Consider the following 10,200-nt stretch of genomic DNA (forward strand, 5'->3'; position numbering starts at 1 on the left):
GCATGTTTTTATTAGATCGGGTTATAGCTAGTATACTTTAGGGTTATGTGTTTTCATTAAGTAGGGTTGATTAGCTATGGTTAGTTACATATATATGGTTTAGGGTTAATGCATGGCACATTTAATTTAATTAGAGGACCGCGAGGCACCCCCTGGCCTCGCTTGATGCACAATTAAGTGTCGTTGGCCTATATATAGGGTTTAATTAGGGTTTAGGGTTAGGGTTAGGGTTTAGGGTATAGGGTTTAGTGTTTAGGGTGTTTAGGGTTTAGGGATTAGGGATTAGGGTTTCAGGGTTGTATAAGGTTTAGGGATCATCGATCGAGTGCGCACACACATTATTAGAGGCACCCGCGCCTTTGCGCATAAAGTGCATGCGTATAGTTTAGGGTTATTTGTTTTAATTAAGTAGGGTTTGATCAGCTAGAGTTAGTTACATATATATGGTTTAGGGTTAATGCATGGCACATTACATATAGTTTAAATCTCAAGAATGTTTATACATGATAGGCCATATGTGCAAAGGAATTTTTTTCCCTGTGAACTTGTCAAAATTCAAGTTTATCAGTGCCAATGGAAACTAGTCCAAAAAATTACATAGAGGACCAAAAGTACTAGACAATAACTAATAGAACCTGCAACTTTACAAAAAGTACCCCAAAACATATATAAGAAAATCAAACGAGTCCTTCTCGACCGAACATCGATCTCTCGCTCCGCATCCTTTCAAAGCAACTCCGTCGCTGGGACGCACCACTTGGGACGGTGTCGCCGGTAGTCGCCAGGACGAAGGAGAAGAAGGGCCTCAGCAACGGCATATTGGCTCTAAGAAGGGCCGCTGAAAGGCCAAGATGTGCACGGGCAAGACGGATGACGCCGTCGTATGCCCCGAGCTTGTGAATTTTAGCAGCTTGACTTCCCCATTGGCCAGATCTGAAGCACTGACCAAAGCAAGCCTCACCGTTAGCGCCATCACATTGATGGCACCAGATCGGGGTTTGGCCGGCAAGATCCGGCAGATTCACCATAGGCCAGATCTGAAGCCGATGACGAGATCCCCGACTCCATTGCGCCATTCTGCTCATGGGAAACACTGGATCTAAGCTTACAACAACACTAACTCCCTCGGATCCAAATTAGCTGACTCAACTTTGCTTATCTAAATATGGTTGTATCCACACATGTTTTTACTCTAGATACATACACGTCTAAGGAAAGTTGAATCAATTAATTTAGTTCGGAGGGTGTACAATATACAGAGAGAAGTCGGCCTCGTCTCCGGCCGGCGAGGCCGCCGGAGAGAAGGGGGAGAGGAGCCGGGGGAGTGGGAGAGACTCGAGAGAGAAAGAGAAGAGGAAGAAATGAGAGCTCCTGGGGAAGAACATTATTTTTGTCGTTACGCTCGTAGCTTGAAACTGAAAATTTCGGCCGCGCGCCAAATCATCCCGCCGCATCCATTCGAAAATCCCGTGACCAGTTTTACCCTTTTAACCCTGGTCCGGAAGCTACAACCCACCGACCATGGAGGGCTCATTCGGTAACAATGAAATATCTTGCCTAGATCCCGAACCCTCCCCACAGGCCCACACCCACCCACCAACCATTCGCCCCATTAGCTCAAAAATACTCTCACACGCCAAAGCTCGACTCTCTACAAGATTAGATCTGCTTCGCCGCCGGCATACTCCTCCACAACGTAGCCTTGATCGTGTTGGCTGTCCACCCACCTGATCCGCTCCCCGCCGCCCTCGTCACCGACGGATCTGCTTCACCGCCGACCTCGCCACCGACGGATCTGCTTCACCGCCGACCTCGCCACCGACGGATCTGCTTCACCGCCGACCTCGCCACCGACTACCTCGGCGCAGCGGCTGTATCAACTTCACCGAATCCCTTGCCAGCCAACCAGATCTGCTTCACTAACGCTCGCTTCTACTGAAACAGGGTCGATTCATCGTCTCCCGCGTTCGCCGCCGCTGGAATGCAAGTTGCCGCCCCGTCCACCCCGCCGCAGCTTGGTTAGTACGCTGGCCCGTTAGATCGCGGTGTTTCTTTAGCCATGTTTTGTGTAGTTATTTGCAGATCTCATATGCCGTTAACTTTCTTGATGTGTTGCTTCGCATGAAGTTTGTTTAAATATTGTACAAGATAAAAGCATTATCCGGTCGCTACCATCCTGTTCATTCTACTGACACCTGTGTGCATCCACATATTTATAGCCTTATACCCATTCATTTGCTGCCAACTATTTTTGTACTGCATGCTATTGTTGCACTGCTTTTATAGTCATGCTATGGGCATTTCCAATCTGCTTGTTCTTATACCACGTCATTAGCTCACCGCTAGCTGCTAGCTGTTTTCTCGTGTCTGCTATTCTCACACTGCTTTTATAATCATGCTATGTGCATTTCCAATCTGCTTGCTCTTATACCTCGTCTTTAGCTTATATAGTTATTGCTGCGTGCATGTCTGGTCTTTGTATTATTGTAGACTGACTTGTCAATGTTATTTTTCCTAGGGATTGATCATGCGAACCACTTATTAGAACATCCAACATTAACAGCGGGGACGCTAGGGAAGGTTGGAATCTGAGTTCTTGGTTGGTAATTTTGGCAGTTTACTTCCGTTATTATCTATAACCTATATGCATTGTTCCTTATGCAAGAGATTAACACTTGGAACCCTGCCATAGCAATGCCATTCATGCTTTACTATGTTTCGCTATTTGATATGCTTGTCTTGGAGAAACTGCGAAGGTGATTTGAACCTGACATTTGGTCATTCTTAATGCCAGTTTACTTTATGTGGAAAACCTTGGCATTACCCTACTCTAAATCTGAATGTCTAAAATTCGTATCTCATGCAAAGCAACATCTAGTTGGTTTTAATCTGATATCTGGTAAATATTGGCTTATTCATTTGGCAGCTCAAGTTTTTTGTTATTTGAAACCAGCTGACTTGGTCTTAAATGTGATATCTAAACATAGATTAAGGACAATGGAGCAGGAGGATTAGCATTTCACTTGATGGCTGAACCTAAAATGACAGGCATGTTGACCACGACTAGTGCACGCAAGAGAAGGACCTGCAATGAGCCAAGATGTGCTTAGTACATGCATCTTATCTTATCTTGTGCTTATTTCGCTACATGTCGTTATCTGATCTCTACATTGCGTAATACATGTTTGAATAGTTAATTGTTGTAACTATGTTTGCAATGTTACCAGAATGCAGTTTTAATGAAGCAGTCATCATTAGAAGATAGTCGCCAAAAAAGGATCTGTAGCGACCCTGTGCAACATTATGATGTAAGTTTGTGCTTAGTACAAGTTCCATACATTGTCTTATTTATGCAACTTGTTATTATCTTATATCTACATTGCATAATAAATGTTTGCATAGTTCATCGTTTAACTCTTTTTGCATTATTATCAGAATGCAGTTGTGATGAAGCAATCTTCATTAGAAGTGAGGCCCACAAAAAGTTCTGATATTTCTTCTGATGCATCTTCTCATAGCCGTCAACCTAGACCATTGCTTTCATCAAACAGTAAATATCTCAAGGCTGTACTTTATAAAAGACATGGTATTGCTGCTTTAAGATCTGTAGCTGATATGTTGACAAAGAGTACACAAGATTCAATCAAGGCGATTGCCAAATGTCAACGTGTTATTGATGATGCTAATAGAAGTCCTCAATGATTCTATGTAATTTTTTTATTGGGATTTCTATTTTCGTGCCCTCGGTTCCTTAGTTGTGCTCAGTTTTCCCCAGCTCCTTAGTTTTTCCTCAGTTTTCCCCAAGACCTTGTCTGAAACCATCACAGATGCTGTAACGGCCGGTTGCCCGACGGTTGACCGTTATCTTCTGACTAGTGGGGCCACGTAGAGCCCGCAAAGACACGTCAGACCATCCATCTTTGTTTGACCGTAAGCATCGCTGTATCCCTGACCAAAACAAGCACGAGTGGGGCTTCGGTATATCGAATGACAAGTGGGCCATGGCGCTCATACAAGGGGCAATACACGGGTAGGAATAGATTTTTAAACGGAGCTCTACAGCGATGGCACGGAGGAGGTGGCCTGCGGAGTGCCGAGATGAGATCGACGTCCACAAAGAACTGCATGAGGCGAGACCAGACGCATTAGATAGATATGAACTAGACGCGTTTAACCATGCAAAGAAGAGAAGAAATGGTCAACGACATCGACGACTACCTCAAAACTTTGACTGACCGTGTCCGACACGAACGCGAGCAATGTAGAGAAAACTAGTGTCTCTCCTTTCTGGCGTGTATAGATGGGTGCTAGAAGAGTGTGGTGGCGAAGGGAAAGACCTCGCGGTGGTCTGTGGCGTCCAACATAGCGGGGCGGCATGGCCGTGCCCACATCGGCGTGGATGCATGTTCGGCATTGGCATCAGCATGTACGTTCGGCATTGGCCTCGGTGGTATCTCTGGTGTGTCAGTGATCGAATGAGGGGACGGGATTGAGGGTGCATCCCGACGGTGACCTAGCAGTGGCATCAAGCATAGCCGTTCTGACCATGCCGATATCGGCATCGGCAAAGTTTGGAGGCTGTGGTGCTCGAATCAAGGAGGGATTTGTTTCTTGTACGCCAAAAGTGATTTGAAACAAGTTTCGTGTTGAAGGTTAGGTAACGAAAGTTTGTAACTAAGCCCAAAATTATACTAGCGCCATGGTGAGGTTCTTTTTGATAGAGCTATACGGTTGGGCAAACTTTTTTGACACTTTTTAGATAGGGTTCCTTGTTGTTACACGTATGGCATCATGTATGGCAAATTTGGGATCATTTGGAGATGTTCGAAAAAATCACTTTGCTTAAACGCATGCCGTTTCGTCTCACTGAAACCAGCTTTTCTAACAAGGTGATTTATTCTACCTCCTCTAAATGACCTCAAATTTCATACAGCTGATCTTCTATACATAGATAGATAGATTGTTTCGTTTTTATATTTTTCGAACTTTTTATTTCCCTTTATAATATCCAATTGATTTTCAGGTCAAAACCTCGAAAAACAAGATCATGTATGGCATCATTTTCGCCATAAATTTCAAATTTTGTGAAACTTTCCCTTTTAGATATTCCTTGTTGTTATAGATATGGCATAATGTATGCCAAATTTGGTTAGGTCTCACTGAAACCAGCTTTTGTAACAAGTTAGGTTTTTTCGACCTTCTCAAAAGGGATTTTTTTTCTACCTTCTCTAAATGACCTCAAAAATCATACAGACGATCTTCTATACAAAGATAGGTAGATTGTTTCGTTTTTACATTTTTTGAACTTTTATTTCCCTTTACAATACCCATTTGTTTTCAGGTCAAAACCTCGAAAGTTAACATAACTAGATGGTGAACCCTTCCAAACTTCAAATACAGAGATAGATAGATTGGTTCGTTTATCATTTTTACCGTGAATAGTAATGGCTACAAGAAATCGGTGATGGTCTATCATTTTTTGCGTGAAAAGTAATGAATACAACAAATCGGTGATGGTTTATCATTTTTTGCGTGAAAATTAATGGCTACAACAAATCGGTGATGGTTTATCATTTGGGATTTTCGTGAAAATTAATGGCTACAACAAATCGGTGACGGTTTATCATTTTTTGCGTGAAAATTTATGGCTACAACAAATCGGTGATGGTTTATCATTTTTTGCGTGAAAAGTAATGCCTAAAAGAGTTTATCATTTTTAGCGCGTGAAAATAAATACAGAAAACCGCCCTTTAGCATACTTAGAGAGTGGAAGGTAACCGCCGACAGAGAGAGAGGGGTTATCCTGCCCGTTAGATCATACGATCAACGGTCGGCGGGCACGATCCGCGTGACATGGGCTAGACCAATCAGGGCAATGTTGCACGTGTGAGAGAATTTGTGGAGGGAGAGGGCAAAACTGAGTAGTATCAAGAAACCAAGGGCACCTATGTAATAAACAGACTAAGGGATTCAAATATGAGATTTAAAAAATGGAAAATGCGTGTTTTGTAGAATAAAACCCATCTTGGCCTATCTCAAACTATTTGCAATACAAATATACATGAGTGTGAGAATTGTGGCCTCATTTAGACAAAGTATGTTTTGGGGAAAGCTGTTTTGGGAAGGGCTTATTGTGGAAAACCATGCACCTTCATAGCTACTAGGTGATTTGAGAAGGCCTTTGAGAAGTGGCAATTTGTGGTAAAACTTGATTTATCTATGACTTATCTATGTTTTGAGAACTGGCAATTTGTGGTGAAGACTCCATGAGTATGTGCCACTATTTTTCGGAATTTTTGCACATTAAATGACTCATTTAACTAGTTAATCCCATTTGTTGACTGTCTGTTGACCAGCTACTTGAGGGTAAAACTGAGCATATTGCACTAGCCAGTATTAGCACTCAAGGGGAAAACTAAGCACACAAAAAATGCTAGTATAATGCTCGAGGTTATACCTGAGTATATCTAAATTTCCAGGGTTAGACTCGAGGACGCGTGTTGCGGTGCAGAAATGAAAGACGTGCAATATTTGACGCGTAGACGCCGGTCGCGGTGCAGAAGTCGAAGACGTGCAATCGTGGACGCGTGGCGCATTGCAGAAGTCCAAGACGTGCAGACGTGCAGCGGTGGACGCGTAGGACGCGGGTCGCATTAACCACCCCTTGCCTTTATAGACGCCTCCTCCCACTATCTCTGTCACTCTCACTCGCCTACGCAACGCCGCCTCTCTCACGTCCCATCATCTTCACCAAAGCAAAAAACCCTCTCCCTCTCCCTCTCCTCTGCCGGCGAGATGGACAAGGAGAATGCCAATCCCATCGTCCACGGCGCCGTCGGCTCCAAGCGCGACGCCTCCCTCTTCGACGCCGTCCCCTCAACGGACGTCGCCGCCGCCTCCACCGGTGCATCGGAGGCTGCTGCCGCCGGTCGCGGTCAGATCCCGCCGGGATGGGACCCCTACTAGCCGGTGCCGTACGTCCTGCCCCCGAACCGCTACGACACCTCCATAGAGGACCCATGGAACGAGGTAACTACGGTTTGCTTCCTTTTTTGTTCCCCATTCCTTTTTGAACCCTATTTGTGCTGGTGTACATGGATCTGTGGATGGATGAGTATTGGGCTAATATTTGCGCCGATTTTATTCCATTTTGCTTTGATCCCTCCTTGATTTCGTTCAAGATTTGGGTTTCGGCCGTTCGGTTAATTTATGCAAGTAATAATGGGATCTCAATCAGTTAATTTATGCAAGTAATCATAGGATCTCAATCAGTTATTTTATGCACGAATCAAAAGATATCAACCGTTTAATTTTGCAAATAATCTGGAATGTGTTCAAGTTCAGATCTGGAATCTGTTTCTTTGCCTATGATGAATTGGTGGGCACAGATTTTTACAGGGAGGGTTCAGCGAACCATTTCTGTGTACAAATCTGTTGTGCATGAGCTTTGGTTCGCTTACACCATCCCTGTAGACATATAATCGTGTCCACTCTAACTGAGGCTGCCTCTGTTTTTCCTAACTTTGTTATCATGCACGTTTGCAACTCATTCACTAATAAATTACCGTTTGATATGGATCAGCTGTCTGGCAGCGACGTCGGCAGCGACGACGAGCACCATGATGTCAAGACTCGCCAGGTGCTGCGGAGGCTGCAGGTCGGCCAGTATGTCTCCTACCTCGACGTCGCCAAGGGTGTCTACAGGTGCCCCTTCTGCACTAGGAGGCTCGGCGGCATCGACTTCAATCGCGTCCTCACGCATGCCGAGAACATCGGCCACACCAACCCCAAGGTCGGCGCGTCGGTGCACCCCAACTCCTTCCGCGCCAAGCACTTGGCGCTCGGCATGCACCTGCGCAGATCCGGCGGGTGGAGATCTCCGGCGGGCGCATGCCTCCGCTCAAGCTTCCAAGGCTCCCAAGGGGAGCAACAAGTGGAGGCAGAGGCAGATGGGGTAGGCGGAGTCCTGGACGTGTCCGCTGCTGCCTCCTCCATTTTGTTGTTGGGATCCCTTTGTTGTTAGCTAGGGATCCTCGTTGTTATGTTGTTAGTATGATGGTGTTTGTCGCCTGTGAAGAACCTCGAACCCTACTATGTTTGGCTGCTGAATGCAGCTTATTATCTATATTATCTATCCCTATTCTACTATATGACCTTGTGAATTTATCGTACATTCCCTGTAGATTTGCTTCTAGATTTAACTACATACATATGGACCAGATGGAGTACTAGATTGGGCTCCCTACTAGATTTGCTGCCATATTGGGAAAACAACCAGGGCCAAAAGGCACAAATAATAATTGAAGAAAGACAGAAATGCAAGCTTCTCTAGATTTGATACTAATTATGTGAAAAAAGGCAGAGAGAAGGAGGCAGAAAAGGTACTCTTAAAAGGGAAATGCCAATGGCCGAGAGAGACAAAACCCAGCTCCTGCTCACGTGCAACCAAACGCTATCTCGTCCTGTCCCACGCGGTCCCTTTCTACCAGCCCCACGCGACGCGGGCCCACACGACGCGGCCCCACACGTCAGCACGGAGCGGTCAACTTAATGGGAATCCTGCCGTCTGAGCTGCCTTCTGCGGGTTTCAAACAAGCACTTGGGGAAAACTGAGGAAAAACTAAGGAGCTGGGGAAAACTGAGCACAACTAAGGAACGGAGGGCACGAAAATAGAAATCCCTTTTTTATTTGGGCACATTAATTGCCTTGTAATTTTCCTACTTGTTTTATTTGTGTATGTAATTGTGTGTATCATTGATATCAGATTTTAGGCTCATGAAATTTAATGCAAGTTGACTAGTCAAACAAGTAGGGCACTACAACAGATTGGGCCGGCCCACTTACAGTAGTGTGGGACCCACTTTCATTTTGGGCCAGCCCACTTCTTTAGTAGGCCGGCCCGGTTACACGATAGTGGGATCCACATGCTTATTGGGCCAGCCCACTATCTTGTTGGGCCAGCCCATTTGCTATATGGTGGTCCCACATGGTAAATGGGCCGGCCCTTTAACAGGAAGGTGGGACCCACCTGTGTTTTTGGCCCGGCCCACTATCTTGTTGGGCCGGCCCACTTGCTATATGGTGGACCCCACATACTAAATGGGCCGGCCTTTTAACTGGAAAGTGGGACCCACCTGTGTTTTTGGCCCGGCCCATTATCTTGTTGGGCCGGCCCACTTGCTATATGGTGGACCCCACATACTAAATGGGCCGGCCTTTTAACAGGAAGGTGGGACCCACCTGTGCTTTTGGCCCGGCCCACTATCTTGTTGGGCCGGCCCACTTGCTATATGGTGGACCCCACACACCAAATGGGCCGGCCCTTTAACAGGAAAGTGGGACCCACCTGTGTTTTTGGCCCGGCCCACTATCTTGTTGGGCCGGCCCACTTGCTATATGGTGGACCCCACATACTAAATGGGCCGACCCTTTAACTGGAAAGTGGGACCCACCTGTGTTTTTGGCCCGGCCCACTTGCTATATGGTGGACCCCACACACTAAATGGGTCGGCCCTTTAACAGGAAAGTGGGACCCACCTGTGTTTTGGCCCGGCCCACTTGCTTCTTGGGCCGGCCCAGATGCTGTAAGGTGGACCCCACATGTTAAATGGGCCGGCCCATTTAAGTTTTGACCAGTCAACCTTAGAGGTTAGGCCCGGCCCACGTAACTAATGGACCAGCCCAACTATATAGTTGACCGGTCAAACTATGTCAGCTGGCCCGGCCCGCTTAAGACGTGGCTGGCCTCGTGTGGGCCTACCATCTACCACGGGGTTTCAGCCGGTTAACGCCGTTAACTGCCAGTTAACGGCGTCTGCCACGTGTCAGTTTGCATGACGTCAGTAGTCAACGGGCTCCCGGAAACACTTGCGCAACGGTCCGATTTTCCGTGGCGGAAGGGCGCCCAAGCGCGACGGACCGAAAAAAACGTCGTTGGACTTTGCCTGACGCAGTTTCCACAACAGAACCCATATCGTCGGGTTAGGCCCATAGGCGACGAAAAATACCCCTTAGCGGACGATTTTGAGACGTTGTCTATCAGAACTTTTCTTGTAGTGGTAGGTAGTTATGGTGGACACAAATGGCATAGGTTTTGGCTCAAGGTTTTGGATGCACGAGAAGCATCCCCTCTCAGTATAAGGCTTTGGCTAGCAAGGTTGTTTGAAGCAAACACAAGTATGAACCGGTACATCAAAACT

Source organism: Lolium perenne, chromosome 2 (genome assembly GCF_019359855.2).
Source record: "Lolium perenne isolate Kyuss_39 chromosome 2, Kyuss_2.0, whole genome shotgun sequence".
Taxonomy (NCBI): domain Eukaryota; kingdom Viridiplantae; phylum Streptophyta; class Magnoliopsida; order Poales; family Poaceae; genus Lolium; species Lolium perenne.